Raw genomic sequence first — 21,401 nt, 5'->3', positions numbered from 1 at the left:
TAGCCATTTTCTACAGCTAAAAATCGAGCTTAGTTCATTACTCACCCTTGGGTTTCTTTGTAGTTGAATTCCCTTCCAATAGCTTCCAAATAAATGGGGTAATTCTCTATTTCTCTCTCTAAAATGCCCAACTAGTGAGAGAAAGTATGGAAATAAGCTTTACTAAGGGTTTTGAAGTGAGAGAGTGAAAGAATACAAGGGTTCTAGTGAAAAGGGCACAAGGGTATGAAAATTAAAGTTAGAGAGAGAAAATTATGCAAGCTTTGTATCAAGCTTCCATGGAGGTTTTAAAGAAAGGTGAGAGGGAAGAAGAAAGAAGAAGACAAGCTACTGGAAAATTGGAGAAGAAGCTACTAGAAGAAGGATATTTATAGGCCAAACTTATCCATTCCCTTAAAATTATGAAAATACCCCTGATTAGTTAGCTTGTTCTCATGCAACCCTTTGTGCAATCTTTTTACTCTTTCATACTGAGACCAAGTCCATAATGGTCTAGACATGTTCAAGTTTACGAAACTTTTAAAAGTTTTGACTCGAGTGCAAAATGACCATTTTGCCCCTATTTTGAAAATTATTATCATTCCTAGTTTTTCTTCGTGTTTTCATCATTACACATCACTTATGTGGTCTTATGCCTATTTAGACCATAAAATACCATAAAACTTTCTTTTGGAGCTTATTAGAGAAAATGACAAAACTACCCCTAGCTCGTATTATTATATCTATACTTAGTTACAAGCCTATAGAGGTTGGGTTCTCACATTAACCCACATGCATGCACCCGGTTCTTTGAATCCTTAAAGATCCTTGCTACCACAAGCATAGTCTCACATCACAACTAGTTCACAAGGCATGTATTCAAGCAAAATGACAGCTTTATACCTTCTTCACCCTTGAATCTCTAAGTTGAACTACCGATTTTTCTTCAAGCTTTGACAATGGAGTATGGGAGAAAACCTCTCGATTTTCTCCAACTTTTTTAAAGCCAATCCCTTATTTCTCTTTTCTTTTCACCATTCTATTTTCTTTTTTCTTTTCTTCTTCTTTCCCTTTGTTTTTTTCTTTTTCTTTCTTCTCAAGTTAAGCTTTCAAAACCGATTCTCTTTCTTTTTCTTCTCAAAGGCACAGGTTTCTCAAGCCTTTCCCTGCCTTTCTCTTCTTGCTTTTATTCCTCACTTCTCATTAGAACAACTCATCACCCACTTAATTTTCCTACACCAATTTTCTCCCTTGTTCATTGGCCCAATATCTATCTTCATTTATCTCCTCCATCCACCACCCTCATTACCAAATCTTTTCTCCCTTTATACTTTATTTCTTGCACTGTATTATCCATCTAATCGCGTTTCATGCATAACGTTTACTTAATGTTTTACTTGGTCATTCATTAAACTATTCAAGACACATGCATCACACACCTTTTTTTCCTCATTTGGCCACCCAATACAGCAATCTTATTACATGCAATAGGATTTGTTCCTATTCTTCTCTTTATGTCACATGGAGAGGGGTCCCACATGTCCCCCACTAACTTTTCCTTTTTGCATGCATTAATTTGCATGTAATCGTGAATCCAAATGAACATTTCATTATCCCACATATCCTCATTTTCTTAGTTAATGCTCCATGTTTCTATTCTTCCAAACTCACATATACTTTTATTAATACTTATATCACTAAAACTTCATTTATTAGAATAATATTCTAGAATGAATAAAATAATATTTTTTCATCAAATCAATAAAATTGTATTATAACTCCCCCACTTAGGTTCATTGCATAAATTATGTGAGTTTGTCCATCACTCACAATATAAATATTTTAATATTATATTAAAAATATTTGATTAATAAAATATTAATTAATTCTAAAATTTTTTATTTGGCTTTCGGGGTTTTAAAACATTTTAATTTGTCTCGGTTTAGCTCCATTGCTCTTTTCACTCCATAACTATGACCTTAATAAAATATTATTATTTTATTAAGTATCGAATACTTTATTCCAAAATATTCCTTTCCTCATTTTGTAACACTCCGTACTTTGATATGTTGATTAATAGAACTTGTCGGATATCAATTGAGAATGAATTAATAATATAAAAAGTGATTTAGAAGTGAATCGAGGCATAATAAGACATTTTGGGTGCCAAATAGATAAGTACAAAATTTTAAAATAAAATAATATTTTATTAATAAAATATTATTAAAATATTAATATTTTATTCAGTGTTGAAATTTTTCATGAAGAAGGTGTTGGGTGAGGGATGCTCATGCATCAAATACAAATAAAACGTAGCGAAAATAAATTTAAAAAATTAAATTACGCCTCACCTTCCTATAATCTCTTTCATGTCAAATTGAGTACAAAATTAAATTAAAATAAAAGTATGTGATCATATCACTTTACCTAAATAACAAAGGTTGATGATTCTTTTGTTAAACCACCAAATCAGCCTTCAAAAAGCTCAACAACCTTAGCTCGGTTGTTACAAACCAAAGCTATCCAAGGAATCCTTGTTCAGCCTCTAATGGTGATCTACGCCAATGAATGAGAAAATCAATCTTTAAGGATTGGGAGTGCTATGCCTTGACAATGTGCTAGCAAAGATGAGTTTCATAAACTCATAATGTCACGACTCGATGCTCCCTTCGAGCCCGTGACAATCGTCGCGATGCCTCGATAGACATTCATTACCAGAAATGTCAACCGAAACCTCGCAAGGCTCTTGCATCAATTTTATGTCTCCCTTATGAGCAATAGTTACTAAATATCATATTTTAAAAGAATATAAACTATTTTTAGATAAAAAAACAAACAAAAGTAATTTCTGCCACACAAGGGTATTTTGGTCATTTTTACCCAAAAATTTTGAAACCTGGTTAAAATACAACATACAATCGAAAAATATACATTGCTTATCTAAAAATAATTTTAGTAATCTAAATCATCCATTTAAAATGAAATTTTGGTTAATCAAACTAAATAAAAATATTAAACAAAATATTCTATTTTCTTATAAAACAATATTTATAGAATCCTGCATAAACAATTTTTGTAGTGTAAGAGCAAAATAAAGTCATATATATAATAGCACACTAAACTAGGTATACGAAAATATTCTACAATGACATGTGGGTTCCAAAATAACCGCAAATATACAAGACTGTAAACCTTCAATTTCTAAGGATGCAAATCCAAAAACAACCCTCGACAAAATCAACTGTCTACAGACTATCTTGAGCCTAAAATGGGTAAAAAAAAAGGGTGAGTTTTTACAAACCCAGTGAGTAAGCAAAATTCATCTATAACATCTAAAACCGAATAAATGGAGACAGTTAAATCATCCCATCATAATATAGTTCATAACATTTAAAACTCATTTCAATTCGTATAAAACAATTGCATTTTATCAAAATAATCAACAAGGCTTATGATTCTCTTAAAACCTTGGCTTGTGCCAAAACTGATACTCGGTGACACCTTAGCCCGGGCATCCAACCGAGTCCGCCAAAGATGTTAAAATGACATATACCCATAAACATGCTTTTACTTTTAAAATATAGTCATTCGTTGATGTTGGCTGAGTTTCATCCTCACGTGGTGGTTCGGCGTGAAGTGAACTCTAAACTTACCATAGGAGATACCCTCCGCGCCTCTCATACTAAGGTAAAATATAACGGGGTTTACCGTGCCTGTAAAACCCGACCTTATAAAATACTTGTCGTGAAATACATGTGATGGATAGCATGTTTGCATGCTAGGAGAGTCCCGAAAAATTTATAAAAAAAGTTGGTATTGTACCTAGAGGTACAACAAAGTTGATTTAAGCCTCGAACTAGATCGAATAGAGATTTTAGGGTGAAATTGAAAATTTTACAATCTAGGAATGATTTAATATGGTGATTCGGAGTTTAAGGATCAATTTGGAGTCAAACGAAAAATTTTACTATCTAAGGGTAAAATGGTAATTTTGCCACTTGAGGACAAGATGGGAATTTTTTCGAAAGATTTTGATCATATTTGACTTATGGCAATATAATTTGAGGTTAAGAAGTGAAAATTTGTAATCTTGGTAGTTGTTTGAGTATAGGGGTAAAAATGGTAATTTTACTGCCCTGAGGGGAAATTAGTAAATTTTCACCCTCGACACTTGTCAATACCAAGGAATTTTATTCATCATAGAAATGGATAAACATGAGAAATGTGTGATGGAGAATTAAAGAATTAAAAGTCAAATATTCAAAATTTGAACCAATAAGGAAATGCCATGTGTCATGCTTTTATTATTTTATTATTTCTTTATAAAAAGGCATAAAAAAAAATTAGCCGATTTCTCTCATAGTGGTTGGCCAAACTAGAAGAGAAGAGAAACCAAGGAAGAACAAACCCTAGGTTAGGAAAATCAAAGAGAAAGTGTTTGAATTCAAGGATTTGATCAAGCAAAGGTAAAATTTCTTTGATTTTGCTAATGATATACCTTACCCATGCATTTCTCCTTAAATTCCATAGTTAGATTGTATGTTTTCATGGGGAAATCATGGCTGGCCAAATGGGTTTTGTGAGAGAAATGATGTTGGAATTGTTTGATTTTGAGTTATGTTGGTGTTTAGAGTTAGTTAAGCATGTTTAGAAATAAAACAATAAGAAAAGAATCCATTTTCCCCATGAACCTTCAATGGCCGAACCCTATGTGAAGTGTAGAAGTAATGAATTGATTTTGTGATCAAGTGAATTGGTTGAAAAATTGATGAAATGATGATTTATGGTGAGACAATGGAATGGGAAAATTTTTAGTGATAGTGCACCACAATGGCAAAAATTTTCAAGAAGAATTGTGAGGGTTGTTAGGCTGAATTTTAGATTATTGGAATTGTATTTAGTGAATTGAAATATTAGAAAGGAAATGGAGCAATTTGGAGCCAAAAATTGTCATTTAATCGGGTAATAGGCCGAATTAGGTTAGCACCACATTTAAGCGGTAATCGAATAAGTTGCATATCATATCATGCATATACACCGAGCCTGAATTGATTTTATAATGGTCAAGCATTGATGTGGTGAATTATGTATTGTACATTGTGGATAGTTGGTGAGCAAATTACACTGGTAAAAGTACAGAGATTGTGCTTGAGACTAGGATTAGGAGTACATCGACTCCTAGAACTGTGAGTAAACTTATTATCGTCTTAATTATCTAGAGAAGTTTTATACAATTGTGTGATTGTATAGAAAATGGTTTTAAATGGTAAATTGCTATGTTTTAAGAGAAATTGTGATTTTATAAATTTTTTGAAAAATTGAATACTGATTTTGAAAATAGAGTAATTGGAGACCCTTGATGTGTTGTAAATTTATGATTTGAATTGATGGCTTATGTTAATGTGTTGGCATGATTGGCTGGGTTGTGTTTTTGGTGAACTGTATGAATTGTTGTGTTTTACATTTACAGGCTGGGTAGTATAATATTAGTCACGTCATGCTATCAAAATTTTATTGTATGGTGGGTATTGCTTGCTGTAGTGGGTTGGGTTTTGTGGACTAGCCTATTAGAGGGGCACGGAATCCTAACATATTTTACCTCAATTGTAGAGGCGAGTAGGGTAACTCCCGAGGTATAACTTTTAGAGTTCACTTCACGCTAAACCACCACGTGAGGGCGAACTCAGCCAATGCCAAGGAACGACTATATTTTCTAAATAAAAACATGATTTATGAGTATTAACTTTTTAATAGCCTTTGTGGACTCGATTTGGGATAGCCCTCGGCTAAGGTATCCTTGATAATTGAGTATGAGAATAATTTTTGGCATGAGCCAAGTTTTAAGAAATTCATAAGCCATGTTAATTACTCGATTTATATAAATTAATTTTATTTGGTTGAAACAAGTTGAAATGTGATGAATTTCAGTATATTAAATTGTTTTATCTGTCTACATTTACTCACCTTTAGATAGTTTAGATGGTGTCTGTTTACTCACTAGGATTTTATAATCTCACCACTCTCATTTCCTCACATTTTAGGCTCGAAAAATTTCATAGTTAGCTGACTTTGACAAGGACCTTCATTTGGACTTGAATCGGCAAAAGCTGTAGGTTTTGCAGCTTCTGATGCATTTTGGTTAGATGTGAACCCACGTGTCGCTGTAAAAGTAATTTTATGCTTTGATTATTCGCTTTATAGTATATATGAATATAATTAACTTTTACGCTATAAGAATTATTTACCGATAGCTTTATAAAAATTATTTTACAAGAAAATAGTTTATTTTATTGAATATTTTTATTATATTCAAATGGTCAAATTTTCACTTCAAATGAACGTTTTAGATACTTAATTTTTTTTTAAATCACTAAGTATATATTTTTTGCTTACCTACTACATTTTAGCAAGTTTTGAGATTTTCGAAGAAAAATGACAAAAATACCCTTGTAAGCCAGAAAAACAATATGTTATGTTCTAATTTGGAAATGACTCGTAATCTTTCGAATTATGATATTTGATAACTATTACTCACCGAGGAAGTGCAAAAGCTGATACGAGAGCCTTGCGAGGTGATCGACATTCGGGGTGAAGAATGTCTGTCGAGGCTTCGCAGCGGTTGTCACAAGCCTGATAAAGAGTTCCAGGTCGTGACAGTGCCCCTCTAATAGGCTAGTCCACGAAAACCCACCCACTGCAGTAAGCTAAATACATAACCCACCAAATCAATAAAATTTTGGCAGCATAACATGGCTAATATAGTACTATCCAACCTGTCAATGTAAGATAAAACAATTTATATAATTCATAAAATCACAATTTCAGCCATTCATGCTACCACAATTTCATAAGCCATCAATTCAAATCATGTATATATATATAATGTGAATTTATAGCCTCCACTTACTCTATTTCGAAAATCAACATTTAGTTTCAGAATAATTTATAAATCTCATTCATTTACTCAACATTTAAAATGTAAAACATAATAATTTGCAAATTAAGTGCCTTATTCTTTAAAATCTTAAAACAAGTATAAACCACTTTAGATAATTAAGATGAACATCTGATTACTCACAATAGCAGGAGTTTGGAGTACTCATATTCTTGGTCCTCGGGCACAATATCTTTACCCTTATAAAACTATTTCAGGCTCTATAGGAATGCATGACATTGAATGAGAATTGTCCGAATAATCACTTAAAGACGGTGTTCTACGTGGGTTCAATTATGATCAGACTGAATTGGCATTCAACCTAACTCACACTATGCCTTGTTTAATTAGCCAAAACATCCAATTCAACTCCAAATATCTTCATTACACTTCCAATATTCAAAATACACCAAAGTACTTCAATGAGCTTAATTGTGACTTAATTCACCGTAATCGAAATTCATTCCGATTTCGATATCCGATGCCATAATTCATCAATTCCTAGCTAAATAACATGATTTACAGCCAAATCCATCATCAACTGCCTTATAGAAAATTTGGCCAAATGAGGTTGGTTGAAGAACATGTGATTTTCTTGCTTGTTTTTCATGCCAAACATCATAAAATGACTAAAAACACTAGGATATTATGAAATCTAGGAAAATTCATCACCAAAACTTCTCTCTCTAGATTTGGCCAGCAAAGGTTCCCTCTTGAAAACTTGAATTTCAGCCATGGAGAATGAAAAAGAATGCATGGAAAAGGTAGATCACAAGCTAAAATTAAAAAATCTTACCTTTACTTGCTTGATTCCTTGAAATCCAACAATATCTCTTGAATTTTTCCTTCCAAGGTTTTGTTCTTCTCTTTTCCTCTTTGTTCCCCTGCTTTGCCGGCCATAAGAGTGTGAATGTGAAGGTTTTAAGTGAGTTTATATAGGCAATTAAAATAATATTAAAGCTTGACACTTGTCACCTTTTAATTGGTCTATGTTTAAAAACTTAATAATTAAGCATTTCATTCTCACCACATATAATCTCTCACTTAAAAAAGTAATGGGTGAAATTCGAGGTTTGACAAGTGTCATGGTGGTGTGAAATTAAAAAATTTCCAATTTCACCCTCATGGACACTTAAAATGACTGTTTTGCCCCTATGTTCGAAAAAATGTTGAAATTGAAAATTTTCACTTTTCAAATTCAAATAATGCTCTAATTAATCAAATTTAGTCAAAATATCATCCAACATTCCAATTTTGCCCTTGGGTGGCAAAATGATCATTTTGCCCTTACATTATGAAAATTCCTGAATTAACTCCAAATCAATCCTCGAATTTTGAATCATCATATTAAGACATTCTAAGATTCAATAACTCTCAAATACATCATAAAATCTTTATTTGGCCTAGTTCGAGGCTTGAATAAACTTAATTGTACCACTACGTACAATACCAACTTTTAACGATTTTTCGATACATTCACTTATGCAAACATTTTATCAAGCACATGAATGACATGACAAGTATATAATAGAGTTGGGCTTGACACATAGTCCACACAAAATTGTGGGATTGAACACATAAAAAAAAATGAAGTGAATGAAAAACTAGTTTTCTTCACACAATTAATGGCAAGACAAAAGAATTTCTAATGTGCCGTTCACTCCCTTTTTTTTTCTTCAGCCATTTCCACTCTTTTTCTTTGGAGGCTATAGCGAGGTATTTGTACCTTGGATTAATTTTAAACCCTAATTACAAAACTACTTTGTAATTGTCAGTTAATCCAATAATTTGAATAAACAATTTAATTAAGTTCCTTAGAAGCGCAATTAACTTAATTGTTTAGTTTAATCAATTAGGCCCAATAACTTAATTAAACAATTTAATTAATTAAGCCCAACAATTTAATTAAACAATTTAAATCAACTAGGCCCAATGGCTTAATTAAACAAATTTAATCAATTAAGCCCAATAACTTATTTGCTTAATTTAATTAATAAGGCCCAATGACTTAATTAAATAATTTAATTAATTAGGCCCAATGATTTAATTAAACAATTTAGTTAATTAGGCACAACTTAATTAAACAATTTTAATCAAGTGCTCGAGAAGGTGATAACTTCTAATTTGATTAAGTCCAACTTAATCACCTCTCCCATTTTATTTTCCACATTTAGTTTAGGTGTGTGACCCATTAGGCTTCTAACATGTTGGCAATGAACTCAACATATAATTCTTAAGTTAAACTTAGAATTAGATAAATTTAAACTACATTAAATTTATCATTGATCAAGTTAACTACCTAGAGTTCATAAACCAAGATTGGGATCTAGCAATCCATCATGGCCACCCAAATGTTAGAAGAGTCAAGATGGTTTGACTTAACCTTTCAGTGATTAGCCTTTTAGTGTAATTCATTCCTTCATCATATATTCCGGAGATGATAAGAACATGGTGTAGTGTCTACTTTTATCGATCTCTATATTCATTCTTAAAGTTTGATCATCAGCTTTATAAAGACTTATGAAACTCCATTCATAATCTTCAAGTCACCTTGGCCAAGGACTTCAAGAAGCTAATATCAACCAAGAACAGCTAGGATATGTCCCTTGCATCACTTGGGGTGATGATTCCTATCTTGACCACTCATTTGCCTTCACATGCTTCATACTATACCCAAAAGCATCTTATTTTGGCATCCTTGGTTAGGCACCCGTAAGGATGAAATCAAAGCATAGCACTCCACACATAAGACAACCTAATGTCTCAAGTCTAGAGAGTATTTACACAATTGACACATGAGAAGTATTGTATCGACACTTGAGTGAAATACCAAATGCACTTCTCATGGCGGGTCATGTTCAATGAACTTGCTCTCCTAGGCAAGCACCTACATTCTAGTTCCAAGTATTTCTATACTTCAACCTATGAGATCGGTTGTCTACTTCTTAAGTAAGGAACATAAAATGTACCAGTCTCTAAGTATCATTGATGTCCAGTCTCAATGATACATTGACCAGGAACATTTTGAGATTACGCTTTGATGCATAAGGATTTCATAACTGCAACCCATTACAGTTCCCTTGCAAGGCATATTAATCTGATGGACTTCATCCAATTAGACTTATAACTTGTTATAATTGATGTCTTATTGATGAAGGAAAACCTTTAATCATTCAACATGAATGATGTTGTTGCATGATTGGAATCAAGCTTTAACCAATCCTAATTGGCTACAAGGCTCATCCCAATAAAAGGAGTATATGGTCAATCTAAGTGGGGGAGAAGAAGAATGAGTAAATTTCGAAGAATAATGACGTTAATGGGGCCCGCATATTTTTATTAAATAAAACTAGAGTTGATAAGTAAATATTTAAATATTTCGATGATACCACTTTGAAGTATGAACTTGATATTTTATTGATACAAGTGTTAAGGAAGAAAAATGGAAAGAAATTGGAATTAAAAGATTGTGGGAAGATATAATTAAAAAAAGTGAAAACTTTTGAGGGTAAAATGTAATTTTACCATTAAGTGGAAGCTTTGACTCTTCATCCGTATCCCATGGTCGGTTCTTATTTCCAGCCACAAGATATTTTCCTCTTCTCCTCCATGTTCCACTCCATTTTCAAGCTTTCATGCCAATTTCACCTTGCCACCATGCATTTGAAAAGAAAAATGGCTATGTTTTGCAAGGAAAACCATACTCTTGGAAAGAAAATAGATGAGATCAATTGGAAGAAAGGAGAAAGGAAAGAAAGAAAGGAGAAAGAAAAAGAAAGAAAGGAAGAAAAAGCTTGGTTTTGGTGATTCAAGCAAGGAAAGGTAAGGATTCTTATTTTTAGCTTGAGTAATCTTTGAAAATGAGTTAGTGACTAAGAGAAATGTCTTGTGGCAGCAAAGATTAGCTTGATTGGAGAAAAATTGGTGACATACAAGCCAATAAACTCGTGGGTACATGATGGACTCTAAGTGGAGAAGGAAAGAAGTAAACTTAACACTATGTTTTAAAGCCTACAGTTAGTTGAACATTGTGAGGAATTATTGTTATTGAAAAGATCTATTTGCATAAGCTAGTTGAAAATTGTTAAGTTTGTATGGCACGTTGTTTGAAAGAAATGAAAAGGAATATTATGGATGAAGAATTGAGAAACAAAGTATTGAAAGTTAGATAGATAATGATGCATATAAACTTTGAAATAATTGAGTAAAAGTGAGAATGATTGTTGTTGCCATATATGTAGTTTATGTTGAGAAATATATGACGAATTTGAATAAAGATCATTGGAAAAGTTGAAATGGGCACTTGATGTTATAAACAAGTTGTCGATACTTATAATTTAAAGAATTACACAAGTAAAGGATAAAGGCAACTATGGTAAAAAAGTGTCAAGATAGAAGTTAGTTGAATAAGGATCCATGATTGAAGGAAAAAGACAAGTAGAAACGATGTACACTAAAACTATTGAATTTGGATTATTGTTAAGAAGTGCAAAAGTAAAGATCGTAGATTGTGGTGGCATGCTAGAGGAAATGATGAGTGACCAGCAATTAGAAATAGCTAGATACGCCTCTGAACTAATAGCGATGTAATATCCCGATATCGTAAGGTGAGTGAACTTGCATTAAAATGTTTTAGGATAAATGTATACGTGTTTAATTGAATCACTTGAAATGTTTTATCGAACTTTTCTTTAAAACGTGCATGGGAACAAGCCCTTGATGAAAATGTTTTTATGTGTTAAAATATGTGATATAATGAAACCATGTGTTCATATATAATGTGGATATGTGCGTTATGCTTTGAATGATAATGCTGTATAATAGGTATAATCGTGCACGTGCGGTGTGGAAGTACACGTGACGGTGTCGATGGTGTGTGGTGTAGGAGTGCACATGCCGGTAATGATGTGGGCAGGAATGCGTATGATGATATATTGAAATGTGCGTGTAGGGAGTGCACATGATGAGACATTGAAATATGCATGTAAGGAGTGCACATGATGATATTGCCTTGTGTGTGTAGGGAGTGCACATGAGCTATCTAAGGCAGCGGTGGTGTACATGTATGTATATATATGCTATAGACAAGTTATGAAAATAAAAAATGTGATTGTACTATATACTATAGAATGCCTTTCCGTTGTAGTGAGATTCACTCTGCTCTGCTTGCCTTGCTTGAATTTCCTAAATATTTGAAAAATGAGTTCAAAAATAGCACGACATCGAGTTTTGTTGATAATATATAAAATTGCATTGTTTTTACACAAGTGCATCATGTTTTCGAAAAGCTCTCCCTATTGTTTGCTTGTTCCTTTCTTATGTTCACTCACTAGGTTTATACTCACTTTTTTTAACTTCATGTTTTCAGATTCAGAGGTAGTTGGCTATCAAGCCTGACTCTATAAAATACTTGCCATGTCATTCATGTAATTGACAATATGCTTGCATACTAAGAAAGCTTCAAAAAATCGTAAAAAGTTGGTACTGTACTTAATAGTACAACTAAGTTGAATCAAGCCTTGAACTAGATCAAATGAAGATTTTAGGTGAAATTTAAAATTTTAAAGTCCTAGAATAACTTAAAATGGTGATTCGGAGTTCGAGGATCAATTTGGAGTCAAATTGGAATTTTCATGATTCGGGGGTAAAATGGTCATTTCACCACCCGAGGTTAAGATGTAACAGTTAGATGAAATTTTTGACTAAGATTGATCATTTGGGGTATAATTTGAGCTTGATAAGTGAAGAATTATAATTTCGATGTTTTTTCGAGGATAGGGGCAAAATAGTCATTTTACCACCCTAAGGGCAAAATGGTAATTTTACACACCCAACACTTGTCATGCTCATAGAATTCATCCATTGACTTTTATGTTATGGATAAATAAGAAAATATATGTGGTGGAGATAAAAGGTTTAAATTTTAAAAGTTTTAAAAATGGACCATTAATAAAATGACACTTGTCAAGCTTAGAATATTTTATTATTTCCTTTAAAAATCAGCCTATAAACCTCTCACTTCTCCCCAAATATTCGGCCAAGCAAGGAAAAGAGGGAAACAAAGAAAGAACAAACCCTAGGTTGAGAATTTCAAGAGAAAAAATGTGGAAAATCAAGGAAAACAAGTGAAAAAGGTAGGATTTCTCAATTTAAACTTGAAATCTATTTTCCTTAAGCATTTCTCCGTATTTTCCATGGTTAAATTTCATGTTTTCATGGTGAATTCATGGCTAGCCAAATGGTTATGGAGAGAGAATGTTGGATTATTTTGATTTCAAGTTATGTTAGTGTTTTTAGTTAGTTTACCATGTCTACAAGCTAAACAACAAGAAATGAATTCATTTCCCCCATCACCCATCAATGGCCGAACCTACCTTGTATTGAGTGAAGATGAATTTGATTTTTTTATTTTAAGAGAATTGGTTAGAAAATGATGAATTATGGTGTGGAAAAGTAGTAAGAAAAATCACGATGTTAATGCACCATTATTGACTGAAAAGTCTAAGAAGAAAAGTGAAGATGGTTTTGCCAAATTTTAGGTTATTTGACTTGTGTTTGGTGAATTAAGGTATTGCAAAAGAAATGGAGCAATTTGGAGCTAAATTGGATGTATTAGCCAATTAATCGAGTGATAGATCGAATTAGGCCAACACCGTTTTATTTAGGTACACAATTGAATTTGTGTAGAACACCGTGTTTAGACGATAATCCGAACAATTTGCATTCCATTTTATGCATCCATATAGTTGTATAACGATTTAGCACCAATGTGGTAAATTGCTTGATTGTGTATTATGTTTAGGTGGTGAATCCTCCGATAAAGGTAAAGAAATTGTACCCGAGGATCGATAGTCTGAGTACTCTAAAAAATCGACTTCCGAAATAGTGAGTAACCTTATCATCATTTTAATTATCTAAAGTGGTCTTTTTATTCGATTTTTGTGAATTTTATGAACAATGAGTTTAAATGGCTAATTTTTAGGTTTTATAAACAAAATGTGTTTCAATGAAAAGATTTTATATATTGTCTTGAAATTGAATGATGGCTTTGAAAATAGAGTAACTGGAGACCACTTGATGTGTTGTACTTTATGGTTCTAATTGATGGCTTATGATAATGTGTTGGCATGACTGATGGAATTGTGGTTTGTGAACTGTATGAATTGTTCTGTTTTACATTTACAGGCTGGGTAGTATAATATTAGTCATGTCATGCTGTCAAAATTTTATTGTATGGTGGGTTTAGCTTACTGCAGCGGGCAAGTTCTGTGGACCAGCCTATTAGAGGGGCACGAAATCTTATTATATACGTACCTCGGTCAGAAAGGCACGTAGGGTATCTCCTGAGGTATTGTTAGAGTTCACGTCACGCCGAATCTGAAATACCCCATACTTTGATATAGTGATAAATAAAGTTGATCGAATGCAAATTGAGGTCAATTAAAATGTTTAAAAGTGATAAAAGATGAAAGGAGTAGTTTAGGATAAAATATTTCGCAAGTGAGAAAATAACAATAAAATAATAATAATTTTATCATAGGAGAATTTGTGAGATAAAAGGCGATTCAGAAGTCAAGTGAGGCATAATAAGGTATTTCAAGTACCAAGGAGACAAGATAAAATTTTTAAAATATTAATATTTAGCCGGATGTCGAAATCAGTCAAGAAGAAAGATCATATGGTTGATTCAAGTGGGGGAGAAGATGACAACCCCGACTCTATAAAAATATTTATCATGACATACACGTGATGGATAGCATGTTTGCATACTAGGAGAGTCCCAAAAAAAAAATTAATTACAAAAGTCGATATTGTACCTAGACGTACAACAAAGTTGATTTAAGCCTCGAACTAGATCAAATATAGAATTCACGATGAAATTAAGAATTTTAAAGTCCCAGAATGGTTTAATATGGTGATTCGGAGTTCGAGGATCAATTTGGAGTCCAATCGAAATTTTCGCTATCCAGGGGCAAAATGGTCATTTGCCACCTGAGGACAAAATGGTAATTTTTAGAAAAGATTTTTGGCCCCATTTGACTTATTGGAGTAAGATTTGAGGTTTAGAAGTGAAAAATTTTAATTTCGATATAATTTGGAGTAAAAGGGTAAAATGGTAATTTTACCATTCGAAATCGAAAATTTAATTTTTTGAAAGGATTTTGATCAAATTTAATTATTTGGAGTGTGAAATGAGTATGAGGAGTGAAAATTATGCATTATGGAAAATTTTCAATTTTTGGGGTAAAAAATGTAATTTTTGAAAAGTTCGGGGGCAAAAGTGTAATTTTAAAAAATTTGCTCCACCAAAACTTTGGAAAAATCTGGAAATTTCACTTAAGACTTGGATAAGTCAAAGGGAATGCATGGTGAAAAAAATAGGACAAGTGGATGGCTAGAAAAAAAATGAATTAATAAAATATTTAAAATATGAATAAAATAATATTATTTCATTAAACAATAAAAAGGCATAAAAAAAATCAGCCCACCCATTCTTCTTCTTCAACATTCGTCCAAGCAAGAAACAAGAGAGAGAAAGGAGAAAACAAAACCCTAGAGAGAGAAAATCAAAGAAAAAGTGTGAATTTTCAAGGAAATTAAGTGAAAAAGGTGAGATTTTTTCTATTAAGCTTGAGTTTTCTTATTCCCAAGCATTTCTCTTTATTTTCCATGATTAAATTACATGTTTTCATGATGAATTCAATTCTGAAAAAATGGGTTAGGAGAGAGAAAGTTGTTGGATTTATTTGATTTTAATTTATGTTAGTGTTTTTAGTTAGTTTAGCATATTTAGAAATAAAACAACAAGAAAAAAAATTTATTTTCTCCCCCGACCATTAATGGCTCAATTTACCATGTAGTGATTGAGGATGAGTTTGATTTTATTCTAGGAGAATTGGTTAAGGAACAATGAATTATGAGCCTAGAAAAATAATGAGAATTTTCGGAGCAAAAATACTAATTTTTACCCACTAGGGGTATTTTCGTAATTTGCTGTTGGAACTGATAATTTGCATCACACTGAGGGACATTAAGTTAATTTGGGTGCAATTGAGGTATAGAAACTGAAAAGAATTAAATTGGAGTTTAAACGAACCCGTTAGGAATTTAATCGGGTGATAAGACGAATTAGGCCAATATCGGGTTTAGATAGTTACTAGTGCATTTTTGCATTCCATATCATGCATTGGTAGTCTAAATTAGTTTAATTTTGATTTAGTACCAACTTAGTGAAATTCTCGATTTTGTACTGTGTCAAGGTGGTGAGTCCTCTAATAAAGGCAAGGAAATTGCATCCGAGGACCAGTAGATAGAGTGCTTCGAAAGTCTGCATTCTAGACATTGTGAGTAAACTTATTATCGTCTTAATTATCTAGAGTAGTTTTATACAATTGTGTGATTTTATAGAAAATGAGTTTAAATGGTAAATTGTTATGTTTTAAGGGAAATTGTGATTTTATAAATTTTCAAGAAAATCGAATATTGGTTTTGAAAATAGAGTAATTGGAGACTGTTAGTTTGTGTTGCAAATTTATGGTTTTAAATTGAATGGCTTAAGACAATAAATGAGCATGAATGGCTAAACTGATTTTGGTGTTATAATTATTTATATTGTGTATTCAGCCTTGAGAGGCTAGATTACAATAAATTGCCATGCCATGCTAGAATGAATTTTATTAAATTGGTAGAGTATATATTAATTATTTACTGCAGAGGGGGTTCCGTGGACCAGCCTATTAGAGGGGCACGGTAAACTCCATTATATTATTACCTCGAACAGAGAAGCGCGTAGGGTATCTCCTGGGGTATAGCTTAGGGTTCACTTCACGCCAAACCACCACGTGAAGGGGAATTCAGCCAACGCCAAGGAACGGCTGTATTTTTCTCAAACAAAAATATATTTTAAGTGTATACAAAATTTTAACAGCCTTGGCGGACTCGGTTAGATGCCCTGCGCAAGGTATCACTGAGTATGAGTTTTGGCACGAGCCAAAGTTTTAAGAAATTCATAAGCCAAGTTGATTACTCGATTTTTATGGATTGATTTTATATGGTTGAAATGAGTTGAATGGTAATGAAATTACAGTATGATGATTTATTTTAATTGTCTCCATTTACTCGACTTTAGATACTTTTGATGGTATCTGTTTACTCACTGGGATTATAAAATCTCACCCTTTCTTCCTATACATTTTTCAGGCTCAGGACAGTTTGTAGATAGTCAAGTAGGACGAGAACTAAGCTCGGAACTGCATTATAGAAAGTAAGAGCTCACAATCTTACATCCTCTTGGTCAATTGGAACCCACGTGTCATTGCAGATCAAAACTTATATTTTGGTTATCTGTATTTCTATTCATACAATTTTTACTTTACTTTCATGTGCGAAAAATTATTTACGAATATTTCTATAAAAATTTATTTTATAAGAAAATAGAATATTTTATTTATTATTTTTGAATAGTGCTAGTTGTCAACAATTTGCTTTCAAATGAACGTTTTAGATACTTAATTTGTTTTTAAATCATTAAATATATATTTTCTGCTTACCTACTACATTTTTAGCAAGTTTTGAGATTTTTGACGAAAAATTACGAAAATACCCCTGTGAGCAAGAAAATAATATTTTATTGCTCTTATTTAAAAATGACTTATGATTTTTTTGAAATGCGAAATTTAATAACTGTTGCTCACTGGGGAGATGCGGAAGTTGATGCTAAGCCTTGCGGGGTTTCAATCGGCATTCGAGGTGAAGAATGTCTGTCGAGGCCTCGCGGCGGTTGTCACGGGTCCGATGGGGAGTTCCGGGTCGCGACAGAATCACCTTGTGATGATGAACTCCGTTAACTCCAAGGAACGACTGTGTTTTTCAAGCTAAAAATATGTTTACATGTATACGAAATTTTTAACAGCCTTGGCGGACTCGATTAAATGCCTCAGCCAAGGAATTCTCGAGAATGATTTTGGCAAGAGCCAAGCTTTTAAGATACTCATAAGCCATGTTGATTATTTAAATGAAATGAATATTTATGTTATGAAATACATTTTGAGATGGAATATTTTAATCGTCTCTATTTACTCGACTTTAGATATTTTTTATGCTGTTTGTTTACTCACTGGGATTATATAATCTCACCACCCTCCTTTCCACCCATTTCAGGCTCAATATAGGCTGTAGATAGCTGATATCGTCGAAGGCTACAGTTGGCTTTACTTCCTCAAAAACTGTAGGTTTACAGCCTTCGTTCATTTTTGTCATTTGGGGGTCCACATGTCATTGTAAATTAAATTAAATTTCATACTCTAGTTATTTGTACTACTGTATGTAGGAATTTAATTTGCTTTTACGTTGTAAAAATTATTTACCAATAACTCTATAAATATTGTTTTATAAGAAAATAGAATATTTTATCGAATATTTTTATTATATTTAAATAGTTATAGTTTCACTTTAAATGAATGTTTTAGACATTTAAACTTATTTTTTATTATGAAATATGTGTTTTCCGCTCGTATACTATATTTTTAGCTAGTTTCGAGATTTTTGAGAAAAAATGACCAAAATGCCCCTGTGAGATAAAAAAATTATTTTTTTATTATTTTGATTTGGAAATAGCTTAAAATCTTTTAGAACATGATATTTGGCAATCGTTACTCATAGGGGAAATGAGAAACTGATATCAAAGCCTTGTGGGTTTCGATTGGCATTCCGGGTAGTGAGTGTCTATCGGAACACCGAGGTGGTTGTCACGGACTCGAGAGGAGTACCGGGTCGTGACATTGGGATCTAGATTGAAGAGTCCATTTGTATTCACCATTTGGTAGGTACCATGGTATCTTGTAGCGGCACCCACGCCCAGAGTCACTCTGCTAATAGTCAAGGTCTCTTGTTAGAGTATATATTTGCTGAAATGTAAATTATGAATTTGTTATTCACTTTGTATGTTGATTGATTACCCCTATCAATTGTTGGGGGATGTTATATATATATATATATATAATTGCTTCTCATGATCTAATTTTGAAAGAACTTTCATTAGAAATTTTGAGTAATAGACTTTAAAGTAAGAGACGCTTGCTTGGGTCTGGTAGGCTATGCCTATTGGGCCTTTGTGCCTGTCATGGCTTGGGAATTGGGCTGTGACACCTTCACCACTCCTAAACTCCTTAATTGGCCACAATTGGTTTTAATTTTGTCCTTAAAGTTGTATTAACTATCGTTTCAGGACATGGGGTGTTGCAGCTTTCAAATCTTCAATCGTACTTTTTGAAAGCTTAGTGTGGGTCAACAAGATGGATGGTTAAGCATTGACGATCAACATCCCCTCCAAAATAATGCTTCAGGCGTTGCCTATTGACCTTGAATCTCTCATTAGTCTTGTCATCCATCACTTCCACTACACTATGAAAAGAAATTTTGAACACAACGAAGACCGCGACCACCTTGATTTAAGCTTCCCTGGAAATAATTTCAACCTTGAATTAAACAACAACACTTGTTGGCCTAGTTGAAATCTAAGCTCCACAATATTCTTGTCATGCCATCTCTTCACCTACTCCTTGTAAATCTGGGCGTTTTCATATGCTTCCAACCAAAACTTATCCAATTCATTCAATTGTAACAACCTTTGTTCACTTGTTACCTGTAGATCAAAATTTAATTTCTTCACTGCCTAATAAGCATTATGTTCAAGTTCCACTAGTAGGTGGCAAGCTTTGCTAAAGAGTAACTTGTATGGAGACATTTTGCCTAGTCTTTTCTTAAGGGATAAACTATTTTCTCTAAAATTCATATAATTTCTCTATTGGACACTTCCATTTTGCCACTAGTTGGAGGATGGTACGCAGTTGTAACCTTGTGTTTAACTCCATATTTTGTCAAAAGTGCATCAAAATATTTGTTGCAAAAGTGACTCCCCTCATCACTAATAATTGCCCTTGGAATGATAAATTAAGTGAAAATGTTCTTCTTAATGAAATTCATCACTAGTTTCAAATCATTGTAAGGAAAGGTTGTTGCTTCAACCCACTAGGAGATATAATCTACAACAAGCAAGATGTATTTATTGTTGTATGAAGATATGAACGACCTATGAAGTCAATACCCCACACATTAAAAATTTATATGTCAATCATGTTATGAAGAGGCATCTTTTGTTGCCTTGAGATATTACCCACTCTTTGGCACTTGTGACAGTGCAAAACAAACATGTGAGCATCTTTAAATAATGTAGACCAATACAAACTTGATTAGAGGATTTTAGCAACTATTCTTGTTCCTCTAAAGTGTCTTCCATAATTTGAAGATGGCAATGTTGAAGCACACTTTGAATTTCTTCTTCTTAGACATATTTTCTAAGAATTTGGTCTTTACACTACTTAAACGAGAAAGGCTCATCCCACACATAAAATTTAACATCATGCAAAAATTTCTTTTTTTTATGGAAATTTAAATATAAGGGAATAATATTGCTTACCAGATAATTCACAAAGTCAGCATACCATGGAATTCATTTCTTATCCACTTGAAGGATTTGTTTATCCAGGAAAGTCTCCTTGATAAAGGTTGAATCCTTACCTTGGGCTTCAGTCTCCAATCCTATCACGCACAAAAACAACACAGCTAATCTAATTTACATTAATATCACTCCAAATGCTATTTTCCCAAATCAAGCTTCAGTAGCCCTTCCTATCTATCTTCTATTACCATTTGATTGGCTATTTTGTTCTCTACTTTAGTAACACTAGAAATAGCTAAACAACTTCAATAATACACAATTCATAACTCTAATTATTAGCCTTTATCAACAACTTAAAACCAGTCCTAATTCATCACTCACCTTAGTGGATTGTAATGAAATTTCTTCCCAAGAGTCCTCAAGCTATCATGAAACCTCTCTTCCTCTCTCTACAAAGTTTAGCTAGTGAGAGAATGTCACGACCCGATACTCTCCTCGAGCCCGTGACAATAGTCGCGTTGTTCCGATAGACATTCATTACCCAGAATGCCAACCGAAACCCCGCAAGGCTTTAATATTAGTTTTTTGCACCTCTCATGTGAGCAACAGTTATTAAGTATCATGTTTTGAGAGATTATAAACTATTTCCAAATCAAAACAATAGAAAAATAATTTTTCCCTCACAGGGGTATTTTGGTCATTTTTCCTTAAAAGTCTCGAAGCTAGCTAAAAATGTAGCATGTGAGTATAAAACACATAATTCATAATAAAAAATAAGTTTAGATATCTAAAACATTCATTTAAAGTGAAATTATAACTATTTGAATATAATAAAAATATTAAATAAAATATTCTATTTTCTTATAAAACAATATTTATAGAGTTCCTGGTAAATAATTTTTGTAGCGTGAAAGCTAAATAAATTCATACATACTGTAATATAGATAACCAAAGTATAAAATTTAATTTATAGTGACATGTGGGCCCACGAACGATCAAAAGTATTAAAAGCAGTAAACCTACAGTTTT

At 32.7% G+C, this 21,401-nt stretch overlaps 1 long non-coding RNA gene across 1 annotated transcript; it reads left to right on the top strand.

Moving 5' to 3' along the window:
• Window positions 1–15,401: 15,401 nt before the first annotated feature.
• Window positions 15,402–18,112, top strand: LOC148762523 (uncharacterized). Its single transcript, XR_016026206.1, has 4 exons — window positions 15,402–15,523; window positions 16,174–16,257; window positions 17,114–17,177; window positions 18,074–18,112. It is a non-coding gene; the product is annotated as an uncharacterized LOC148762523 (long non-coding RNA).
• The last annotated feature ends 3,289 nt before the right edge of the window (window positions 18,113–21,401 follow it).

This window comes from Theobroma cacao, chromosome 5 (genome assembly GCF_053813885.1).
Source record: "Theobroma cacao isolate CCN51 chromosome 5, ASM5381388v1, whole genome shotgun sequence".
NCBI lineage: Eukaryota > Viridiplantae > Streptophyta > Magnoliopsida > Malvales > Malvaceae > Theobroma > Theobroma cacao.
Note: the sequence above shows the minus strand (reverse complement) of the source record. Positions and strands in the feature narration are given on the sequence as shown.